At 39.0% G+C, this 23,723-nt stretch overlaps 1 protein-coding gene across 6 annotated transcripts in view; it reads left to right on the top strand.

Annotated features, from left to right (window-relative positions):
* The window catches only part of PHACTR1 (phosphatase and actin regulator 1), a 294,356-nt gene that overhangs the window by 39,278 nt on the left and 231,355 nt on the right, over nt 1-23,723 (top strand). Inside the window, exon 1 of one of the 6 annotated variants that reach the window (XM_079299947.1) lies at nt 15,266-15,393. The exons of the other annotated variants lie outside the window; for them this stretch is intronic. The gene's annotated coding sequence lies outside the window, so the exon portion shown is untranslated. Of the gene's footprint in view, nt 1-15,265; nt 15,394-23,723 lie in introns of those variants that run through there. 6 annotated transcript variants of the gene reach the window in all.

Below are 23,723 nucleotides of genomic sequence, written 5' to 3'. Positions count from 1 at the left end.
TTCTTTTGCTCCACCTGGGCAAGGTGCCTCCAGAAGACAGGTCAGTTGCCTGAATTTTAAGTTTTTTTCTGGTCTCTGTACATTCCCTGCAAAGGGACCTGCTAAGTTATTTAACTTAAAAACCTGTAGAGGAAAAATATCATGGTATAAACTTCTCTAAAAGTTTAAGCCAGACTTTACTCAGGTTTCAACTTCAGGAAGCTGAAGACAAAGAGGTTTTGCTACTTTGTCTTCCCATGTGGCTCAGCATGGAGAATTTAACTGGTAGTGAGCCTTTGGTACTTAAAAATTGATGTGGTGCTTTTTGTGGCTATCGTGGTGTGGAGACTGAGCAGAAGACCAAGGATTGTACCTTTTGGGTACAGAGAGGCCTTCTACAATGCTCTGTACGAGGCAGGGATACAAGTGACTCTCCCTCTCTTCTCCACTTTCATCAGACCTCATCTAGACTACCATGTTCAGCTCTGTGATTCCCAACATAATAAGAATATGGACCTGTTGGATTGATTCCAGCCAAAAGGAATCTTTCAGGATAGCTATAGTCGGACTTTTTGTGAGGGTATGTTGTGATAAGATATATGGAAATGGCTTAAAACTGTCAGAGAGTGAGTTTAGATGAGATACAAGGAAGAAATTCTTCACTGTGAGGCTGGTGGAACAGAGAAGCTGTGGATGTCCATCCCTGGAAGTGTTCAAGACCAAGTTGGATGAGACTTTTAGCAACGTGGTCTAGTGCAAATGGCCCCTGCAGTGAAGGGGGAGTTGGAACTGAATGATCTCTAAGGTCTGTTACAACACAAATCATTCTTAAAAAGCAAGGAAAATGATAAGAGACATCCACTCCCTTCACTCTTGGCAGAGTTCCCTAAACTCAGTTTGCCCAATTATTGCCAGTGATGAGAGTAATGACTTCTGACTATCCACACAATATAGCAATATTCTGCAACCTTAGAACCACTGAAGTAGTCCTGTGAGGTAATTAGTGCTCTGTTAATGATATGGCAACTGCTATTTTGATAGTTGTGTCTATAAACTATCCCTCTCTTATCCTTCCACACCTCTCTTTTTCTTTCTCTGGATGCATCTCTTCATTCTTACACATGCCCAGAGGTATGTCCTGACCCTTGCCAGTATTTGAGAGGTATGACATCCTGCTAAGCCAAACAATGTTTGTGTGGTTTTCATTGCTGGCACGTGCAAATGTTAGCCTTGCATAGTGGTCCAGGTTGTACTTAAATTTTTCTTTTAACATCACATGGAAACAACCATGAGAGGATTGCAAGAAACTTTTGAGAAGTTCTCACTGTTTAATAAGGTTAATAACTTAAAAATAGGAACCATTAGCTCTCCAGTCCCTAAATATGACCATCACTATTTAGATTTAAACAGCATCACAAAGGAGTTAGGGTTTACTATGTTCTTATGACAATCTTTAGCTAGATTAAATTTATCCAGTTTATCCCTGGAAAGGATAAACTGTCTGTTGAAATCAGTGCTTGTTAATTTTTCTCTAGGGGGAAGACCACAGGCAAAAGGCAGACACATTCTCCATCTACTGCAAGTCTGATTTTGCTACCCTGTTTTGAAATATATCACAAAATATGCCAAATAGGATTGGAATATAGTCTGTAGTGCCAGCTCCCAAACCAAACCAAGTGATTCCTCAGTGTTTCATTTTTGTGTGGGTTGTTTTGAAATTCAAGAAATCCTGAGTTAAACCATGAGATTGTAGAAGCTGAAAATTTTGATTCAGCAGGGAATGTTTAACTGGCGAGTGACACTGGCCATTTGTTAGGAACTGGAAGACTCCTGCTGAGTTGCTGACAACAGTTACTGGTACCTTGACAATCAAGTACTGCTCTTGAAGACTGTGTAATGCATTTGCATGCTGTATTCTCAAGGCATTGTATGCAGGGAGCAATGGTCTCCTTGAGTGCCCTGTGTAAGTTATTCTCAGAGAAGAGTTGAGATGGGAAGGGCCCTCTGGATGTCCATCTCAACTTGTTCAAAGGGCAGGTCAACTACAGCAGATTGCTCAGGGCTGTGTTGAGTTGGGGTTTGAACCTTGCTGTGGATGGAAACTCCACAGCCTCTTGTGGATGTATTATCAAGTGATTACAAAGGTGCATGGCAGTAGGTTTCAGGATGCTAAAAACACATGCATCTCCTGAATATTTATAGCTGCCCCTCCACCTACTTCATTCACTGCTTGTTTCCAGGTGGCCATCTGGAGCCTGGCTCCTCTACAATGTTTTGAAGTGCCCCTCTAGGGCTTAGGTTATTGTCAGTCTCTGAAAAGTGTTTGCAAGCATCAGCTTTAGATCCCTTATGGTGGCAATGAGAACTTCTCATGACCATTTCTGCAGTGCTTTGAAACAGTCAGGTAGAAAGGCACTTTTTTTTTTTTTTTTTCTGTATGCATGTAAAGGATCTGGATTTTTTTGTTATGTTAATAGAAATTGCTTTTTTAAATTACTTTTTTTGTATAGTGAAGACATGTGAGCACTAAGAAGTTCTAAGAAGAGAAATGAAATGATGCAGAAGCCAGAAAATCATAGGGCTGCTGCTGGCTGTCACTCAGATGGTTTTGTGTGACTTAAAATTAAAGTGATGTATATCAAGTGGCAGGAGTGAGTCACCGGAATGGCGATGACTCAAGTTGTTGCAATGAATTCTGTGAGGAATGTTAAATGATGGGCTCCCACAGTGGCAGTGCTGTTAAGTCTCTAGGTGACAAGAAAGGAGTTTAAGTATTAGCAGTCGGACAAAATTAAATTTAAGATTACATTGTGATATACTGAAAACAATCAGACCTTTGCCATTTGTCTGGTTTCATTGCCTTGGAACATCATCTGGGAATGTTACTACATCTACTCATGCAGTGCTGTCAGTAAGGATAAGAGTGAGGAGAGTGATGTTTAATGCAGTACTTTTGATTGCATTTAGTTGTTCATATAAATGATTTAACTCTTTTTAAACATCAGCCTTTCTACAATGAAGATTTTTATAAATATTCTGGCAAACTTGCCTGGCACTCAGGTTACTGAGGGCATGAAATGACAGCTGCTCAGTGGAGCATCATAGTTCCTGCACCTAAAAATCCTTCTATATTTTGGGAGCTGGAGATCTGAGCATTATCAATGGTGCCATCATACTTTCAAGTAACTTCAGTTCAGAGCAGAAATACAGATGGGAAGTCTACAAGCCTGTTGAGTTCTTGCAGTATTTTATTTATCATGGACAGGGGAATCAGTTGTTTAAATAAAGGAAAAGTGAGGGCACGAGAAGGAAAAAAACCAGCCCTCTGACATAGCGTTTTCAATGGAATACCAGAAGGCTATTTGGATTAGTGTACAAAAGCAAAGCTGCAGAAAGCTGTGAACTAGTGACCCAGAATGAAAAGAAAGTGATATCCTCACCTATTTCAGCTTTTGTTATTGCCAGTCTAAAATAATAATCATCACAAAATTACCTTTCTTACGTTCTGTTGACATTACTGAACAGCTGAACAGGTTCTGTTTAGCATTCAACTGTATGGCATGCAAGCTTAGGATCCCTTCATGTGTGACCCTTCATTGTGGGTGCCTTCATTCCTGGATTTTGTGAAACAGGATTATGTAGAAAATGTATTTGCTTGTTTTCAGGATGGTGGTGATGTGTGGCAGTCCTAGGATGTTGCAGCTTCACAGAGGTCTTCAAGCTGTAGCCATAATGTAATAATATATTTAGCTCCAAGTGCAAATTTTTTGCTGCAGAAAAGATATAAAAGTAGGATATCTATTCCTGATGGAAAATCAGTGGTGTTGAGAACAAGGGTAACAGTCTTAAAATAAAATAATTTTACTGATTTTCTAAAGTTAATGGCTATCAAGTGATTACTCTCAGTGATCTAAGAGCTGTGCAGGACCACTGTGTTAATACAGCCACATAATCTGCCCTTGTGAGCTTATTTTTGCAGTATTTGCATATACAAACACGCTTTCTTCCAAAGAACACATTATTCCCTAGTATTCTTACTTATTCTGTTGCTGTGGTCCTTATGTCAAGTCTGTTTTCCCTCCAAACCTTCTGTCAATGTAGAATCCCAGCTCCCTTTTATCTGTTCTAAAGCGAGTCTTATGCACAGGTCAGGTAACAATGTGCCTTCTCAAGAAGAGAGTTAGGCACTGGTCTTTAGGTAGTGTCAGAGTCCTGGTGCCCATGGTGTTAGTGTTGGCTTGTCTTTGAAAAGGCTATGAGTTTGAAGCTCTGCTGTAGTTCTTTCTGATCTGGTAAGTTCTTAGGGTCAGTTCTAGATTTGTGCACTCCAGAGTTTCATAAAAAAATTTATTGGTGGCATTCTTATATCAAGGATTTGACTGACTATGAAATGCAGTTTCTGGAATAAAATGAACATTTTTCTGGAGAAGAGAGATTTGGGTTGAGCTGTGTCAGAATAGGTTTTGACTCATCTAACCAAGCATTCTTTTTCACCTGCATAATAAAGGTTGAGTATTTTTGTGGGATTGTGGTTTCTTTAATCCTTCAGTTATGCACCTCTCAAACTGTGCATTTCAGTGTGTGAGGAGAGAGACACTTCACAGGTGCCTTTTGGCCTTGGTTCTAACATTTCACCATGTGTCTTTATTAAGATAATTCCTATAGTCAGAGCACCTCTCTGTTGACCAATCCAAGACGCTGTTCTTACTGATGTTTTGGCTCTCCACTAAATGATGTGCAAGTCAGAACTAGATGTTTCTCAACTACTCTTCAAGACACTGAAGCTCCACAGAAGATTTAACCTTCTCACATAAGAGGTAGCCTGACAAGGAGCTTCATGAAGAAATTGGCAATCAAAACCCTTTAGAAACTTTTCAGCCTTGACTACTCCTACTCTTTTGCTATTCTTAGTGCATTCTCTATTGCCGTCAAGAATCTAGCTCAAAGCTCTGAGATTCTTCTCACTTCATCAGTATCGTAAGGCTCCTTTTTTGTGTCTTTATTTTTAGGCGTACAGTTCCTGGCAATTAATGTGCAGCCTCCTTTCCTGGGGAGGAATGTGTTTGTTAAGTACTGTGAAAACAGACCATGTTTTGCGGATGTTCGAGGGTAGAAATTAACTTTTTCCTACATTCTTGTTCTGTATTGTGGGCAGATGTTGATAGTGCACCTGATTCTGCTGCAGTTCTTTCAATGCAATTATCCACGCTCCTAAAATTCTGTCCTGCACTTGCTTAAGTGTTTTACTGGCCTGAAGCTTAGTCTGATATAATGACTAGGAAGCCTGCTCTGAAGTAATGAAATATTCATTAATGAACATGTGAATAAACACAGCAGATTGCAGAGTCAGAAACATGCTGTTTAAGGAAATGAACTTTGCTCATTTAATAAATGCCATTTGTTTTTTGTTATAACTCATTATTATACTTGTGTAAAGTACTAGCACAGAGTGATCCTGTGTAGGACAGAAAAAGAACTGCATGTAAGAGCAGAAGATGAAAGAAGCAGAGTTGAATAAGGGAACCCCAGGGAACTTGATCCTGCCTGAATAAAAGAAGTGCTGCTGGCTGCCAAGTTCCCTTTCCTCAGCATCCAGAGCAGGTCTGAAGAGGGTACAATGACATTTATTATTGGTTAGTGTGTGGTCATTACTGAACAAGATATAAAGAGCTTGTGATTTGAATAACAGCTAGAAAATACCACAGACCCTGAGGAAGGAATCACTTAATATGCTTGCATTTTAGTTTTTGCAGCAGCAGAATATTTTTTAAACTCTTGAGAAGTAGCAATGGTTGCTCAAAAAGATGAATCAGAGAGGAGTTTTACATGGGGACAGCAATGATGGTAGTTCAATGCATCATTTTTGTCAAGGAGCTGACTATTTCCAGAACACATAGAGTCCCTCACTCTCTTTTTTCCTTTTTCCCTCCTACTGAGAAGTAGTGGTAAAACTATTATATATTAAAGGATCAGTTTAGAAATATATGCTGACCTCAGTGCCTTTAAAGGTTCCTTCTTGACCTTTAAAGGTCCCTTCCAACTCAAACTATTGTGATTCAGTGCTGCTGGGATAGTGCAGAGAAGCAGCCAATCTTTGCAAATGCTCAGTCAAATCTTTCACCTAGAGAAGACAAAATTTTGCTATGCCAAGTCCTAGTTAGTGCACGTTTTCAAGGTACTTATGCTGATGCTCTCCCTGCAGGACCAAAACAAAGATTGCTAAAATGACTTCCAAATGGAAGGTGTATCCCTGATCATGCATAACTACCAGCAGACCAAGTCAGGGCAGTCTTGAGACTGCATTTGCTTGAGTCAAGGGAAGAACAATCATCTTGGAACTCAAAGTGGAGGAAGAAGGCTAAGTGAGAATCATCTACTTTAATTGAAAAGTAATTAGTAAAAACCAGCAGACTGCCATGATAATGGGGAAGCTATAAACAAATTGTTGCTGTGGACTTGACTGGGTCCCTTCCAACTCAGGATTTTTTTGATTCTATGAATTTTGACTTTTTCAAAGTGTTGCACAGGAAACACCAGGTACAAGCATAACATCTGCTGTTCTTCTGACAGTCTAAGGGTTTCCTCCTGGATTGCTGTTTTACCTTGAAGTGTTAGTAAATATGATTAAAAATAGGAATGAGGAAATGTGGGTGTCATCCATCTGATGCTACAGAGTAAACACATTCTGTGTAAATGAGATAACTGGTAGGACAATACTCCAGCTGATGATAAAAAGTTTCAGTTGTGTAGAGAGCATAAGCCTTTCAACTGGATAACCATCATCTGAGACTGTCAGTACAAAATTAAGGAAATGCAGTGGTGGAAAGAGAGTAGATTCATCCTTTAGATTTATTCAACATACTTCTGTAGTTTTGAGGGATAATTGAAAATTTGGGATGTCTCTGTTCTTCTCAAAGTGGTGTAAAGCTTAACTGAGAAGCCATAGCCTGCATACTGCATGTAGGTCAGCCTGTTTGAAAAGCATCTTTGCATCTGCCTTTAACTGATCTGCTGGGAAGCCATGCGGAAAAACACAGACTGATTACAAAAATGCTAGAATTAAGCTGAGAGGAGAAAAGCCAGACTAACCTGCTGGAGTCCTTTGAAGATCTTACTACAAAGATACAGTGCGTGTCAATGTGCTTAGCGATTTGTCTCCAGCTGCTAAAATCAAAGGAGTCTGTGCTTTGGTATAGAAACCAAATGATCACATCTGAACTGCACAAATATTTAGAATATCACCCACCAGACCCTTCAGAACTTAAGCCTCTATGACTATAGCCAGGCATAAAAAACTGTGGGTCAAGCCATCGTTTTTGTTGTCTTTGCTATCATTATCATCATTATTATTATTATTATTATTATCATACTTTTAATCCTTCTCACAGGGAATGTGACAGTGATAGTTTACTTAAAACCACATCTGAGAGCCTTCCCCCTCCATGTGTGACTCAACAAACAGACACTTCAGAGAATCGGGAATGCTTGTGTTGTCTGTTCCCACAGTCACCTCTGCTAGAAAATGTGCACATAATTGTTACTTAAAATTAATATTCCAGTCATGCTCTTCCCAGAAGATTTTTATATACTTAGAATTACTGCATCTGATCCCACTTCACAATTTTTGTGCCTGGAAGAAATCAGGAAGCAGCATACAGCATGTGCTTTATTTAAAACAAAAGAAAAACCCAATTCAAACAGAGTGGTTGTTCAAAAAAACCAGACCTAGAAATGGAGACTTTCTTTCTCAGCAAGCCAGGGAAGTGATGGTCTAATTCCTTGGTGGAATGCCTCGATTCCAACCAGGAGAAATTGCCTGTAGTGTTATTTCATGCCTTTGCCTGCTCAGTTTGTGGCATCTCTCTTGTGGATTTCATGATGCAGCAACACTCAGGAAAAGTAATACTTGTTAGTCACCACCACCAGAGTGCCCTGTATGTAATGTGCTCATGCAGAGCTCAAAAGCTCCATAGTGTTCACTGAACAAGATGGTCTCTTCACAAACTTTGCCATCAAGAACCCAAACATAAAAGTGCGGCTAGATTATCAGTTTTAATACTGAACAGTCTCCTGGCTCCTAGCTCTGGTCTAGTCAGGCTTTGATAAATATTGAGTTTTCTCACTGCACTAAAAAACAGGAGGAGCTTCAGAACATTGGCCATGTGCATCTTAAGTTGCACTTTGCCTGTGTACAAACACACACAGGTGTCCTTTATGTGTGTGTAAAATGACACCTTTCTTAGAAACTACATCTGAGACATCAAGTGTGTGCAGGCACCTTAATGGTCTAACAGTCTGAGACACATTGGATAGAAATATTTGCTTTCCTTGCTTCATGGCAGGTAAAATAAGAGCATGATATAATTTAACTAGCAGCAGAAGGCATGATGCTGCCCCAGCAGCACTATTTTTGGCTTGATGGTAGCTGTCATCACTGGTTTTCCAAGTGGCACAGCAGTTACTGACCTACCTGTGCTCCAGCCGTCCCTAAGCTGCAAGAGCTATTTCATGCAAAATTGCTCTCTAATTAAGTTGCACAGTGGTAGAGCTAGCACAAACTGTACTGAAAAGGGGATGCCACTTTCCAGTAGGTACCAGAAGCTCAGCATGTCATTAAGCAAATAGAATAAATGGCTCTTCACAGCTCAGTGCTTACTGTATTTGACCTTGCACTGCCAGCTGCTGTATGTTGGCTAACAGTACCCTGGCTATACTATTAACAGGACCCAGGTAGTGACTCCAGTTACAGTAGACTAATGACCCAGCCATATTAAAAAGTGAGTTTTGTTTTGAATGGTAGGCTGGGATTCACAGTGATGTTTCATAACCTGATGCTGCTCTGTCAGGGTATTATTACCTAACGAATCCTAAGGAGCTGGAAAGAAAATAAACAAGTTTTTAGATACATTCTAAAACTTTGCCTTCACTGTAACTAGCAGGTGTTACATAATTTCCAAAAGAAAAAGATAACCTTTTGCTGCTGATCTTGAGTCTGAAATACAGCCTATTACATGTAAATTGAAAGAAGGTTTCATGAGAAACTATAGATTAAAGATATCTTAAATCTTCTGCTAAGTGAAGTAAAAATTATATTAGGGAGACAGATCATCCAACTGCAGAAACTATTTACCTCAAAGTGAAAGTGAGTGACAGTCATTAATCTGGTAGACTACATGAATTATCAAGGCTGGTTAGAAACCAAAACATAATTAGATATGGTTGGTTGCTTGGGGTTACTTTAGACGTCAAAGACAAGGGAATTGAGAGGACAGAGTGGTTACTGAAGTAGAGGTGGGGAAGAGCTTCCTCACACCCAGAGACTACATGAGCCTTGTCTTGGCATTCTGTGCACTGTGCTGCCAGCTGCTCTGCTACAAACATGCCCATTCCCAGCTGTTTCCTGTGCACCTAGGAGTTGTTATTCGTAATGAAAACTAAAAGCTTTGGGGTCTTTTACTTAGGGAAAGAGAATAGTGTGACACAGAAGATGTGGAAATAGATCCAAAAGCATTCATGCAAATACAGAATATGCACATGTGGGGTGCACACAAGTGATGAGTGGCTTGGCATTTTGCTGTGGGAGAAGGTGTAGTGACCATGGAGCTGCTGTACAGCCACCCCTGGAGAATGATGCCCTCTTTGTCTATGCAGGTCAAGGCAACCAGGAGACGAGCATCAGCCTCCACCTCCAAGGCAAAGTCGTGTTCATTTTTTACAGCTGTGTTTCATGTTTGTTTCTTAGTGGAACATGACTTGCATTGTTTCCATTGAAATCCCATTGCTGCTTAGTCTCTATACAGATGACTCATTTTGAAGGGGTAACCATTTGCTGTGGCCTTAGGTGCTTCTCTCGTGTATTTGTTTTATTTGTTGTAAATCCCTATTGTAAATACTTACTTGTGAATATGTCCTTGTGAAAGCTTCATCTGATGCAATAATTTTTTTCCTTATTTTAACAGTTTAGGAAATTCTGTCTCCCTTAAGTAATAAAGCATAAAATATGACTGGTTTCTTATAATTAACTGGAATTGCAACTTCTTACACTGCTCCAATTAAAGATAGCAGTCCCACCATGCTACATCAGGAGCAGAGGAAAGTCTCCTCTTTTTCACACCATTGTTTCACATCATTGTTTCACATCTACTATTTCTTCATCGATGAGATTAAGTAATTTCCATCATGTTTCATGGGACTGGCACACAGGGTTTAACTTTAGTCAGCCAGCATAGACCTGGAGCTGAGACACTGCAATCTTCCTTTATATGTTTCATCTTGGCTGTTTACCCATCCCTGGGGAGATACAAGAAGGCCAATGAATGCTCACAGATTTCCCATTCCCCTCTCATCCTGTTGCTAGTCAGAATGTGAGAAGAGGTGGGTAAGCCAGGTTTTTTATAGGATTGCTGTGCTTTATACAGGTAATAAATAATCTCTGCTAACACAGTCACGACTTTACTCACGACTTTTGCTTTAAAGACTGGCTTCTTTCTTTAAAGGCCCCAAGTCACAGCCTACTATCCATCATAGCTTCTTCTAGGGAGGCAGAGGGATTTATGACCTCAGTGTTCGTGCCTAGCAAAGTCCTTAGGGCTTGCTCAGTCTCAAGGCTTCTCTTTTTTCCCCCTTTAGACTTGAAAGGAAGAAGGAGAGGGAATGTGAGAGGGAATGTACCTGCAGCAGGTACAGAGAGAGAATCAAGATACTGGCTGTCATTATTGTGTTTATACTGCCAAATAAAATAATGATTGAAAATTAAAATTAAAATTGGAAATCTTCTTTCATATCTAATGAAAGTCAGTAATCTTGGCATAACATATGGTGCTGCGTTCAACTCCTAGTGCTGTAGGAGTAGTTTGCAGCTGACAGCACATATGTCCATACAGTATGTTTCAGAATCCCCAAATTTAGATATTTGATTGAATCAGTAATTTTTAAGCTTGAAACGTAAGCATATTCCTCATCCCCTTTCTTCTCCTGCTCCACCCCCTACACCCACAGAAAGCACCCTGAAAAGTTAAGCATGTCCTAATGCTTTGGAATTATCTTTTGTGGTCATTTGGAGAGATCTCTGCTCATTTGGAGTGGTCCTTTCTCTCATGCCTCCAGTACTCTTTCAGGGGGGGAAAAACAAGGCTTGCATTTCCATTAAGGAGAGCAAAAGTCTCCAGAGAGTCTCAGGTGCCATCTCAGAGCTCATACATTACCTGCCAGGAAAGCTTCCTGCTGCAACTGCCAATATGGGTTTGAGCATAGAGGGTATGAATTATAAGTACAGTGTAATATTGTGTTTTCCCTGACTGACACGGTAAAGCTTTCGGGATCTCTGAGCTTTCCCTTTGCAGAAGATTTATTAATCCTATTTCCACATTCATCTCCCTACATTCAACATGCATAAACTCTCACTAATTCATCAAAGTGTGTAGTGAATTGTATTCTCCCAGAAGAAAGAATGCACATTTCTCTCATTAGCTTGTTCTCTCTTGCTTTGCTTGGATCCCTTCATGATTTAAATGTCAGATATCTATTTTCTTGTGCATTTGATTTTGTTTGTGTTTCATTACCAGTAGCACTTGTAACAAAATTTTGGTAAATTTTTATTCTGACAGTTGGAATCCAAAGCAGAAGACCATGTGTACATAAATTAAAATTTATTAAAAACAAAAGTGGTTTAATGAACACAGAAGTAACACCTCCTTAGTCTGAATCAGAGGCTGAGGATAGCACGCCTTTGCAAATTCATGTACGTTAGCCTACTCTTCTTAAAGGCAAAAATCTACTGAGTACTGAAGAAAAGATAACAGTGCAAGCTTAGGGATGAAGTCTCACAACTTCTGAGGTGAATTAGATGGGGGGAAATATTTGAAGAATACTTTGCTGCAAACACTTGCATCTTGAAGGAGAGCCTGTATCAATATAGAAGTGTGCAAACTTGAATATACTGCTAAAGTATAACCTAGGTGCACTTTCTACTTTATGCATTTTGATACTTAAAAATTGAGGTTATCTCTTTGAATGTGCAATCAGACTGCAGGAGGTTTGGATTCATATTCTGTATTCATTTACCTACACTCATCCCTTACAGAGCTGGGGCACACAGGCAGAGTGCATTTGTGTACCAGCATGTAAGGTGGCCCTGTTTCAACCTGTTTTATCCCAGCTGAGGACTCTTTGGCTCCCACCACCCTGCCCTGTGTACTTAACTCCCCTTTACCTCCAGTCTCTCACTGATCTTCAAGCCATTCTCAGTGTCCCAACAGGTACACAGCTTAAAATCCTCTGCAGTGGATCTACAGGCCTTTTGGCAAAGGTGCTTTTACTCAAATTCATCAAATGGATTCTATCTCTCAGCTCTTCTGCCTTAAAGAGGGATCCTGGGCTGTGAAAGCCAAAGCACAGCTTGCAACACTGGCTGCAGAGTTCATTGTTAATTCTCAATGTGCATCCACACCTATTCAGGCTTTTCCCATCAATGAGGTCATCCCCTGGACTCTCTTGTTTTCTTTTTTCTCTCAAAGCTCTGTAGTTATTCTTGTTCTAGTTATTCACACTAATTGCACACAAAAAAAAGAGATAAAAAACTATTTCAGAAACTGTATTTCTTTGATATTTCACAACTTCACATTATCTGTTCTATGACTTTTCTTAAACACACTATACTAATAGTTCTAATTATTTCAAGTAAATAACTTGAAGTATGATATTGCAACATTGATTATTGGCTTGAATAACCCAGGTGTTCTGTATATGTAAGATTTCTTTTCCAGCAGAGCTGCTACATGTATTCACATTTTTGGTAAAAAAACAATGATATCTGTAAAACTCTATGGACTGTTATCAGTCATAAAATATTTGGGGAAACAAGGTTGAATCTGTAATGGAACATACGAAAAATCATCATGAAAACAGGAGCCAGAACACTTTGATGGTATTAATGAACTCTTTCATTCATTTTTCATGAGCAGTGACAGCAGCGATGTTTTCTTAGCAAGAATGTTTGCAGAACTTCACCTTCTCTGGCAATTCTTCAATAATCTTTTCAATATAGTAACAGGTTATAATATAAATAAATTTTTAGATTCTCCATTTGATTTTATAAAAAGTTTCAGCAGGGAAGAAGAGAAATACAAAAAACTAAATCACATAGGTAAGCAGCTTTTGGACAATGTATATGATGAAAGTTGTGTGCTCAGGATATTGGATAAACTTAAGCAAATTAGGAAATATCAGTGTAAAGTGAAAAGAACTTCTTGGCAATATCTCTGTGGTTTAGTTCATTCTGTGTTTATTTTTGGATCTTAATATTTCAATCTTCCATTCCTCCACCCCTGAGATGGAATGTTTTTGCTACCTGTGACAAAAATTACTTGCTCCTCATAATGTCATGTTCTGAGAGAGCTGGCTGCTATAATCCATCTTCCTTTCAGCATTCAATCTGCTCATCTTGGATCCTCATCCTGATCCACCTTATGAGGGTCTTAGTACAGTCCAGGAACATATGGTATGTAATGAAGAAACCGTTTATATTCCTGGTGCAATCTCCAGCAAAGGTGATTAAAAACTAAATAAAGCTCAGATGATATTTAATAACCAAGGTTTTTTACCTTTTCCATATAATTTTCTTGGCAGATTTTAGGAGTGTGTGTATGTGCTGCCCTCTAGCAGGACATCCTCTCTCATAGCTGTCATTTCTGTCACTCGATTTTGTGCCTGTTGCCACTGTCACTTGAGAAATACTGATGGTCTCCAACTCCTCATTAGCATGTTGTTTTTTGTTAGGTGTTACACACAGGTGAGTAGTTGAGAGGACATTTCCATACATCCCTTTTTCTGGAGTTGGGCAGTTTTGTCTGGATGTCATGACAATTATCTGTACTGCCTTTTCTGAAGAGCTCAAGAGCTGCCCCAAGGGCTGTCCTTGAAAAAGAAGGTTGAGTTCTTTAAAGAGAAACTAATCACATTTGGACACCAACAAATTTTTACTGTGACCAGTCCTGTACTGCTTTGAAGTCTGCTACAAGTTGTGTCAGGGAAGGTTTAGGTTGGGTATTAGGAAAAGGTTTTTCACCCAGAGGGTGGTTGGGTACTGGAACAGGCTCCCCACAGAAGTGGTCACAGCACAGGTCACAGCCTGACAGAGTTCAAGAAGCATTTGGACAACACTTTCACATTGTTCACATGTGAGAATCACATGGTGTGACTCTTGGTGATGGTGCTATGCAGGGCTAAGGGTTGGACTCAATGATCCCTGTGGGTCCCTTCCAACTGAGCATATTCTGTGATTCTGTGAATTGTGGAAGGAGTCATCAATGTGTTTTATCAAAACGAAAATGATCACTTGAACCAAAATACCAGAGCAGAAATGCCAGCCTTGCTCTTCTCAGAGATTGAAACATTCTCTGCATGTCTTAAATAATATGGGAGAACTGAAACATCATGTGAATGTCGTTAAAAATGCCAGGGAAATATGTGATTGCCTCTGTATAGATTTGAGGATGATGTAATACAGCTTTCATTAGGGAAAGGTTAGAGGCTCAAACACTGTCATTTTTTTCACATGGAAAGTTATAATTTCATGCCAAATTTTAATTTGTTTCTCTCTGGAATATGAAAAAAAATGCTGTTTAATTACATCTAATTTTGACAGGGTACATCTTGGAAAATGAACCTTCACTGGGGAAAACTTGTAATTAATGCCATTTATAATTGTACAGATAAACTTTGTTTAAAGTCACATAGAGAGGAACTAATCACTAACTTTTTTCCCCTTTCTCTGAATTTGTATTAGATTAGAGTGCTTTTAAGTGAAAGTAAAAAATTATCCTTTAGCTGTTAGTACAAGTATCCCTCCCCTCCATTAACATTAATTTTAGGTTTTCATAAGGATATGATAATTTATGAAAATAAATATTTCTCTCCTAGGGATTTTTGCTCATTTTTGTTGTTGTTTGGGGTTTTTTGTTTGGTTTTTTTTTTGTGCAGGGATACCACCTCTTATTTTCTTCAACACCACACAGATGCTAAAAATGTTGGTAACAAATAGATGAAGAGGCTAGGATCATTCAGCTAAGAGAAAGAGGCCAAGTGGCAGGTCACTCATGTTTGTAAGCAGGTGTAGGAGGACAGGAAAAAACCTTTTTTCTCTTAACTGCATCTGCTCGGGAAGCAATCATCATCAGGTGCAGGGTATGTTGCTGATGCTGCAAACCATCAAGTGGTAGGGGATCCTAGTGCTCCTTCCTAATAGTGCTTCTCTTCAGGGTGCACCAAGAGGGCCTGTTGTTGTGATTTTGGGCTTTTTCCCCTAGAGTACCTTGGGAGGGGGAAGAGAGAGAGAGCACATTTTAATCTCTGCAGTTGCTGTTCTGACACATCTCAGCCTCTATGGAGACATAATGGCACACTAAGCCTTCAGAGGTACTGTAAAGCATAACTGCAGTCTTTTGACAGGCTATTCCTATGGCTGGCAGTTGTCTTCATTTATTCATTTGTTCCTATTACTTTGTCAGTTATTTGGGGGGTTTTTTTTGTTGTCTTGAAGTTGTGTGGGGGGTTTGTTTGTTTGGTTGATTTTTCTTCTTTTATTTTTTTTCCTTCCCTCTAATTTGATGTTACATGTAGAAATGGAGGGTACAGTTCCTTCCATTTTTTTTACCAAGCAATGCTTTTTGCATGCGATACTGGGGGGCCTCCCCAGGAGGGACAGTGTATTTCTGATGTCAATACCCTCCCTGCACTTAGCAAGACTGGAGGAGACCAAATAAGTTCTAACTCAACATAAAACAAGCAAAACAGAATGTGAGTTTTCAATGCTGTGAAGATACTGTGTTTGAGTAAACCTTGTTTGTTGAGATAGTGGCTTAATAGTGTATTTAAAATTTTAGGTAAATTGCACAGTGGCAGGACTTGGTAGTGTTTTTAGGTGTCTTTAAACATACTCAGGAAAACTTAATTTTTAATAACTATATTGTAAAATTAGTGTATCCTGCATCTGCAAAACTTGACAGATTCATCTTTGAACTCTCCTCCATCCTAAGTATTTTGCCACTGCCTTGGAGAGTAGGGAAAGATAACTGGCTCAGTTCTTGAAGCAGTTCACAGTTTTCAAGTTCCATGATAACTTTCTTTTTAAATTTAATTCAAAGTGAAACAGAAAACATATAGTTCAGATCTACAAAGAATTACAGCATGCTCCCAGATAAACTTTGAGGCCTTTAGTATGAAATACAAGAAGTTTTAGACTTCAACAATATATGGGGGAAATGTCACAGGATGAAGAGTAGAATTACATATTGATAAAGCCATTTAGTGCTGCTTAGGTGTTGGAGCTCTTGGTGAAACCTTTCCAAATGCATGTTTTGTGCAATCTGCTTTGAACAGGAGTTCTAAAACTTGAATCTTGGTGCATGGACTCGTTGCATAGTGGAGTGGACAGGAATGCTATTCACATAGAGCTACTAACTGGCCTGAAGGCAGCCTAAGCAAAGCTGCAGGAGGTGCTGAAGAAAGGCTTGGGGCCAGTTAAATGGTTTTCTCTCTTGTTATAGTTTACAGTATTTCTCCTCTCCTGCAGCTGTAAAAAAGAGCTGTCCTGCTGGGAATGATAAGAATGTGGATGAAATGGTAGTCAGAAAAATAATGTGAATAATTTGGAACTTTAATTTGATTACATAGCAACTGAATTCAGTGTAGGTCTTTTTAGTCCCAGCAGTTTGCATCCAAGTCTGAATGTTAATGGAGAAGTATAGCTGCACCCTAGTTTAATAAATGTTGCATAGTTATTCCACTAGTGTTAGAAAACCTTTAAGTGTCCTTATCATAAAACCCATTCTTGAACAGTCTGGGGAATTCTAGGTTTCTTGGTAGCAGTGGTGTAATTGCTGTTGATTGAGGTGTGTGTTTGTCAGTCTCAAAATTGTGTTTTTGTGTGCTGCCACTATTGTTTTGTGCAGACCTGACTGAGCCAAAGCTGAGATCAGCTGGCTCAATTGAAATAACTGATTCTATGAGCACAGTACATAATTTAACTTACTGTAGGATTTCAGCATGTCTACTTACCTTTTCCAAGATCATATTGCCATTTGACCACAATCCCTAGGAGTAGGGCAATGGGAGGTGATATTTACACTAGAGTTCATTTCAGTGCTACTGCCCAAAGTGACACACAGCAAGAAGCAAATTGTCTTGCACTCAGGGTTATATGCTCTCTCTAAAACTGCACCTTGTGGCAGGAAGTCCCATCATGGTGGTTCTCTTGTTGCTTTTGCTGGGTGGGGGGGACCCCTATGCCCCAGAGTGGCATAGTCAGAGTGGGAGAAAACCAAGAAGATGTGTCTGTGTGGGATAGAGCCAAGCAAGGGCCGTGCGGAGGAAGTGTCACACTCTGAGCAGAGACCGTGATGTGTTTTTTAATGAGAAAGTATGTACCCTCTATTCTGCCTGATATGTGAAAGACAGGAGGAAGAAAACACTCTTCTGAGCTTGTCCCCATGCTGCCCATGTAGCTAGTAAGGTGTACTGGCCTCCTCATTTTCCAGTCAAAGTAAGAACAAGGTTTCATTTTGCTCTGTAATTCCCCATTGCACCAATCTAGTTACCACTATATTAGCTAAAAATAAATAATTTGTATATTAGTAATTCTATCCTTTTTCCAGGAACCTTCTACAAATGTCTTCTGGGTCAACCTAGCAAGGTCACTTGCCTGTGGTGGCAGGTAGACAGGTTGAGAAGTTACGGTTTGGTATCTGATAGCTGCTTCTCTTAATTTTTCTCCTTGTCAATGAATGGAAGTTTTTTTCTTTATGGAAAAAAAAAAAAAAAAAAGAAATAATATATTTTAGTTTGAGGAAAATTCCATGGGCTTTTTCTGGAGTTTTCCAGTGTTTTTGTCGGCAGCTACTGCTTGGGGTTCATTCTCAGCCTGCTCAAGTGAGCTGTAATGTATGCTCTATTTCAACAAAAAAAGCTTGTCTCCCTATATACTCCTTCTTTGGGAACATGTACTTTATGTTCACTTTTAGTTTGCTAGTTTAGTTGGGTTTTTGCCAATATGGATAACCAAAAAAGTGCTAAGATTAATTTGCAGTGGTGAGAAACTGCCTTATAAGTCACGCATAGAGGGAGGACTGGCTTGGTATAGGATTGGAGTCGTGCTATGCATGCACAAAAGTTGAGTTCTCTGCACTTTCACTTCTGAAAGCTTCTTCCTGCTTAATGAAAATAGCTTTTCTGTTTGTTTTTAATAAGTAATAAACATTCTTGCGCCTTAATTCTACCTCCCATAACTCTCCAACTCATGAGTAACCTTAAATGTGAGATTTTAAAGCCTGTTTCCCAGTGTTCAGTTACAGATGTTTCTGGTTTAATACAACACTTGCAAAAGCCTTCCTTGCACTGCTGTCACACCGGGCATGTCTGGGAGCAGACTTGGTCTCTGCAGAGACTCCTGGGAGCACAGAACTTGGTCTGTAGCTTAAAAAGTTTGCTTTTGGCTGTGGAACAACAGTTCCTGTTTTGAGCAAATAAACTTAAAATACCATATCTGCCTTCTCTTTGACTTTTTTTTTTTTTTTAATTTTCCTGCTACTTGATATGCCATAAATGAAAATGAAGCACAACAGTGGTGTACTGGGCAGCATACCATCGATACCTCCACCCATGTTTCTTTGCCCTGAGACCTGAATGTGTTGGTCCACATCTCAGATAGCTCTTGATGCTCTGCCTGATTGCTCTTGTGCAGAAATGAGATCTAGATACAACTGAAATTTGTCTGCAGTCAAGGGGGAGCCTCCAGAGCCATGTGGCTGTGTAATTTGACTGGAAGAAAGTAGACCACATTTAGATTTCATGATAATATGCACTGGCAATACCAGAAAATAGATAAGATGTATTTCCCACAGTGTTACTAATTCAAACATGCACATTTATTGTATTAAATAAGGAGAAAGTATGGCAAAACTAACTAAACAAAAAAAAAAGGGGGGGGAGAAAAAAAAGCTGCCTGATTCTTAGATACCGCTGTGAAAAGTTGCCATAGAAATTAGATACAGATACTGAATTTAATGTAATATGGTCCTTTGTGATCTAATTACACAAGAATTGCTAGGGCTTATTTTGTAAATTAAACTACTGGGGAACTTTTTTAAAAGTATTTAAGTCAGCATAAGATATAAAAGCAATTTCCTTTAAACTGGAAAAACAAGAAATCGCTGTACTGTGCATTCAGTCCACATAATAAATCTTATCATATTGAATGCTCAGGATCTGAGAGGTGACATTGAGCACTGGAAACTTTCCAGGAATCAGCAGTAGCTAAATGGTGCAAGTAGGCAAGATATCAGTCTTTTGTTTCTTGTTCAGTTTAAGAGTAGTCCCTTGGAAAGAAAAAAAATAACAGGATTTCCCTGACCTGTATTTGATCTATCTAAACACAAAGAAAATAGATTTTTTTTTTTCAGTTTAATTCTCCAAAAAGGAAAGAAAAATTGTGTCTCAAAACTCTATTGCTCAAATTTTTCCTGTTTTAATTGTAGAAGGCCTGTTTTGAAGCAGTATGATGGGAAGCAAAGGGATAAACTCAGTGCATATGAGGGATTTGAGTCTCTGGTTTTCGAAGCACGTGGCTCTTACTGCTGTATTTCACTTTCTAACTGGTGCTCACTGTCCAGCTTGAATTTTGTATGTTTCATAATTCAACTGATGTTTCCTGTTCCTTTCTCCAGTGCATGCCTATGGTTCATGTGAAGCAGGGGACTGCTTGTTCTAGAAAACTCTGAACAGAGTGCACCCTTACAAGCACAGGAGAGGGTCTCAGGACATATGTCAGCCTCAGGTGGGAGGTGTACAGAACCAGCCACACTTGCTGGTTTTTCCCATATTTCCCTCAAAGCATAACCTCTTTTTTTCTGAAGTGGTCTTTAGGTGACACAAAAGTGACAATATTTAAACCTGTTTAAAGCTTCCTGCATGAATATATAATCTCATTTTAGAACAGAGTTTGTCCTGTAAATTAGCAAGCATAGGCTAGTTGGAAAAATATATCTGTCTGAACTCAACTAGGTATCCTAGCAGGATTTAGAACTAGTTTAATTCCATTGATACAAAATTATACCATTTAATTCCTGCAGTGTAATGTCTACACAGGTGTAAAATCACACCCGTAATTAGGCTGTAATTAGCAGGTGTTCCATTGCTGGTGTAGGTAACTCAGGCAGTTTTGAAATAGATCTTCTGCTCCTCATTTCCATGAGTTGGCTGGTGTCACATGGGAAAGGCCGGAAGGGAGGTTCTTGGGAAGGCTGAGCCAGGCTTTGTGTGAAGGAGCACAGAAGCAGGACAATGGTTTTGAAAAGAGCAGGGAAAGGCCTGATTTGCCAAAGAGAAGTAAAAAAGAAAAAGAAATTTGCTGTCACTATGATAGCAATAAGACCTGGACCAGCCTGCTTAGAAAAGCTGTGCAGCCTCCATTGTTGGAGGCTTCAATACCCAGTCATGCACTCTCGAGCACTCCAGTCTGTGATCCTGGGTCCTGGGCTCATCTCAGATTAAATTAAACCAAATGGTGTAGTCTAGGAGTAACTAACACACCACCCACTGCGAGCTCTTCTTACTGGGGTCTTTGGGGGAGATTTGAAAGAGATCAGAGGAGCATGGATGGAGTGTGAGGGCATTGAAAACTGTCTGGGTATGGAGAGCAGAACAGGAGAGAGTGTTAACTACTACGTGAAGGGCAGACATGGAAATCACTGTAGAGTAACACAATGAAGGACACTATACACTTCATGCCTGTGACACCATTTGATCACTAGGATATACTGCTTTGCTAAACTGAGCGTTTGTATTCAGACACTTTAATAGAACTCTTAAAATTGCTGCTTCATCCCCTTCCTTCTCATGACCACTTAATTATGTTGGGCACCTGTCTCCAAAATTAGAAAAGCCATCATCTTATATGATCTGCCTTACTTAAAGGGAAACATTTGGGTATGCAGAATACTTTCTCAGCAAGCAGTTCTTACCAACATAAGCATGTTTACTCACATTTATCTGACCTTTCCCTTCTGGGCACTGATAGTCATGTAATTTCTGTTTGCTTTCAGGAGCACATGCTACATCTGTCATGGTCCTGTCCTGAACTTAGTGTGAATGGTTAGAGAGAGCCAATGTGTGTATTTCTGTGGGGCTTGTTTGAGAGTTCTGTGGTGCTGCCTTTTGTAATCACATGATGAAGATTTTGAGTGCAGAACATATCTGCAAAACATGCTGACTCTGGCATCTGAATGATGTGTAGCACAAATCCTTCATTTTACAGAAAAAACTTCCAGTTATTATATGGGATGAGTTATGTTCTCTGGTAGAATCTAGCTTATTCCCAAAATAATAGATACCTGAATTTCTAGCCATGTGCTTTTTTCATTTCACTAGCCAGTAGTGTCCATGGTGGGGTTCAGTATATCCCATAGTATACTCACACTTCAGCATTTTCTGGAGCAGATAGAAGGCTAAAAAAAATAATTACTGCTTTTCATGGAGGATCATCATTATATTTTGCAACTACAGTGCCTGTGTTTTGAGAGGAACATGGTGGGATCTCTCCTTTTCTCAAAGTGGCTGCCTTGTATACAAGATTCCAAGTCCAAGAGACAGTTAACAAAATCTAGCTTTTCATGTTTCCAAATTAGATTTTACATGTACACATCATTACTTCTGTGAAATGCTTTCAAATTGCCCTGATTACAAAATGCTTCTTGTAATCAGATCAAGTTGAACAGGAAATCCCAACTAAGTGCAGCATCTAGTGAGTAATTGCTGCACAAATACTTTAAATAAATTGTGAGCAATTTCTTATGCAGTGGCTTCAGCTAATGTTATTAGGATGCTTAATTGACTTTTCTCTGTGTAAGGTTTAACCATAATGCTGAAATATGAAGAGAAGAAAACACCTGAAACTAAGGTGCAGTGCCTTATTTACACTGAGGAATGAGTGACAATTTTTCTTTCACAGATCCGTAGGAAAATTTTTGGAGGAAGAAAAAGCTTGAAGCAAAATTTGGGGCCTGTTTGGAAATACCTGTTTGGATATGTGAAGAAGGAAAAAAAATTCAGGGGATGGAATGGGGGAGCATGTGCAAGAGATGGGGATTATCTGTAGACAAGGAATTGTTATTTATTTTTTCTTTTTCAATGTCCAGGTCAACTCCACTCAACTGGCAAAACCATCCCTAAGACAGGGAGATGAGCAGTCAAGTTGGTCCTGAGTGCACAGTAACAAATTCTTTAACTATGATCTCTGTCCTGAAGTATATATCATTATATGGTGAGAAGAGTCAGGGTTTTTTAAGTTATTATTCTTTTCCTCTGATAAAGCCTTTACAAATTTGCTTTCGTGTGGCATGAGAAACTTTTACAGGTGGCTTCCAGCCGACTTCCAAGCATTTGTACAACGCAGGCTTGTTTCCTTACAGGTTTTGCAAAAGTGGCCTGAAGATTTCTGTTGAGTTGGCTTTGGGTTGAAGGATTAGAGGGACTGGGGAGTTGGGGGTTTTTCAGTACACTCCAAACTGAGTGAGAATATTTGGTTGATAGGAAAGTCAGCTTTTTTGATTTGTGTTTGAGAGTTCTTGTGGTACATCATTGAGTACATTGTCAGCACCTGGAGTCAATGTTGCTTACAAAGAAGTTGATTTAATGTCATTGTGCCTTCTTTATTCATTTTGATTTAGTTGTTGAATTTTCATCTAACCACTTGAATATTTACACAGACTCATTTATATATTTTATATATTTATGTTATGTTATATATTTTCTTAACAAACTAGATTGCTTTGTTCTGGTATAATACAGGAGTATTTGTCCAAAGATAAGAACAAAGACCCAAGCCAGTGCACATTGCTGTAGCTATGCAAAGATGTTATTTTTCTATGAAATGAAAGTGAAATCAGTAACGTCATTCTGTAGATTATGTAATGTCAGCATCAATGTATGTTCAAAGACAATTTCAATTTAAAACACTATGATACTCATATAAAAGAGAGCCACTTTGATTTAACCATCAGTGTTAGAGAGAAGGAAGTGTAGAATTCTGCAAACTTTTAATTGAATCAAGTTAGTTTAAAATACCCTTCAAATTACATGTTATATTTTTATATCATTGCAATGTGAATCTTTCACATAATATTAATAGGTACTGCACCTTGTTCTACAAAATAGCATGGCAGTTATTTACACAAAACATTAAAAGATAAAACCAAGGGACTTCTCTTATGTTTGCTGTTCTGTTTTAAATTATTTCCACTTTATAAGCAAAAGCAAAATATATTCTGAGAATTGCTGTGAGGAGGAAAAACCCTCTTTTTAATACCACCCACCCCCATCTCCCCTCGCTCTTCCCCATTAAGATTATTGATGATAAACTATTTGGAATATGCATGAGTATTACTAAGGAGTGCAGCAGAGACAGACTTAATAATTAATGCACAGGAATTATTTATTTCCCCAATATATTGTAAAGCTTCGTCATTTCAGTAATAATAAACAGTCTTGATGGTGCTTGAGTATTGAAAACACAAAGGAAAATTAAAATAGTGTCTGAGACTTGTTTATCATTTGAATATGTGGTTTTAATATTTTTAAATTAAATGCTAAAGCTTTTTTATATATTCAATACCTACATACTGTTTATTCATGGCTATTTGTTAGATTTCAGTGAGACCTTACAGAAATGGTGATCAAAGTGAGATATTTCTTTT

This window comes from Erithacus rubecula (assembly GCF_903797595.1).
Source record: "Erithacus rubecula genome assembly, chromosome: 3".
Classification (NCBI taxonomy): domain Eukaryota; kingdom Metazoa; phylum Chordata; class Aves; order Passeriformes; family Muscicapidae; genus Erithacus; species Erithacus rubecula.
This window is presented reverse-complemented; position numbering and strand designations above follow the sequence as displayed.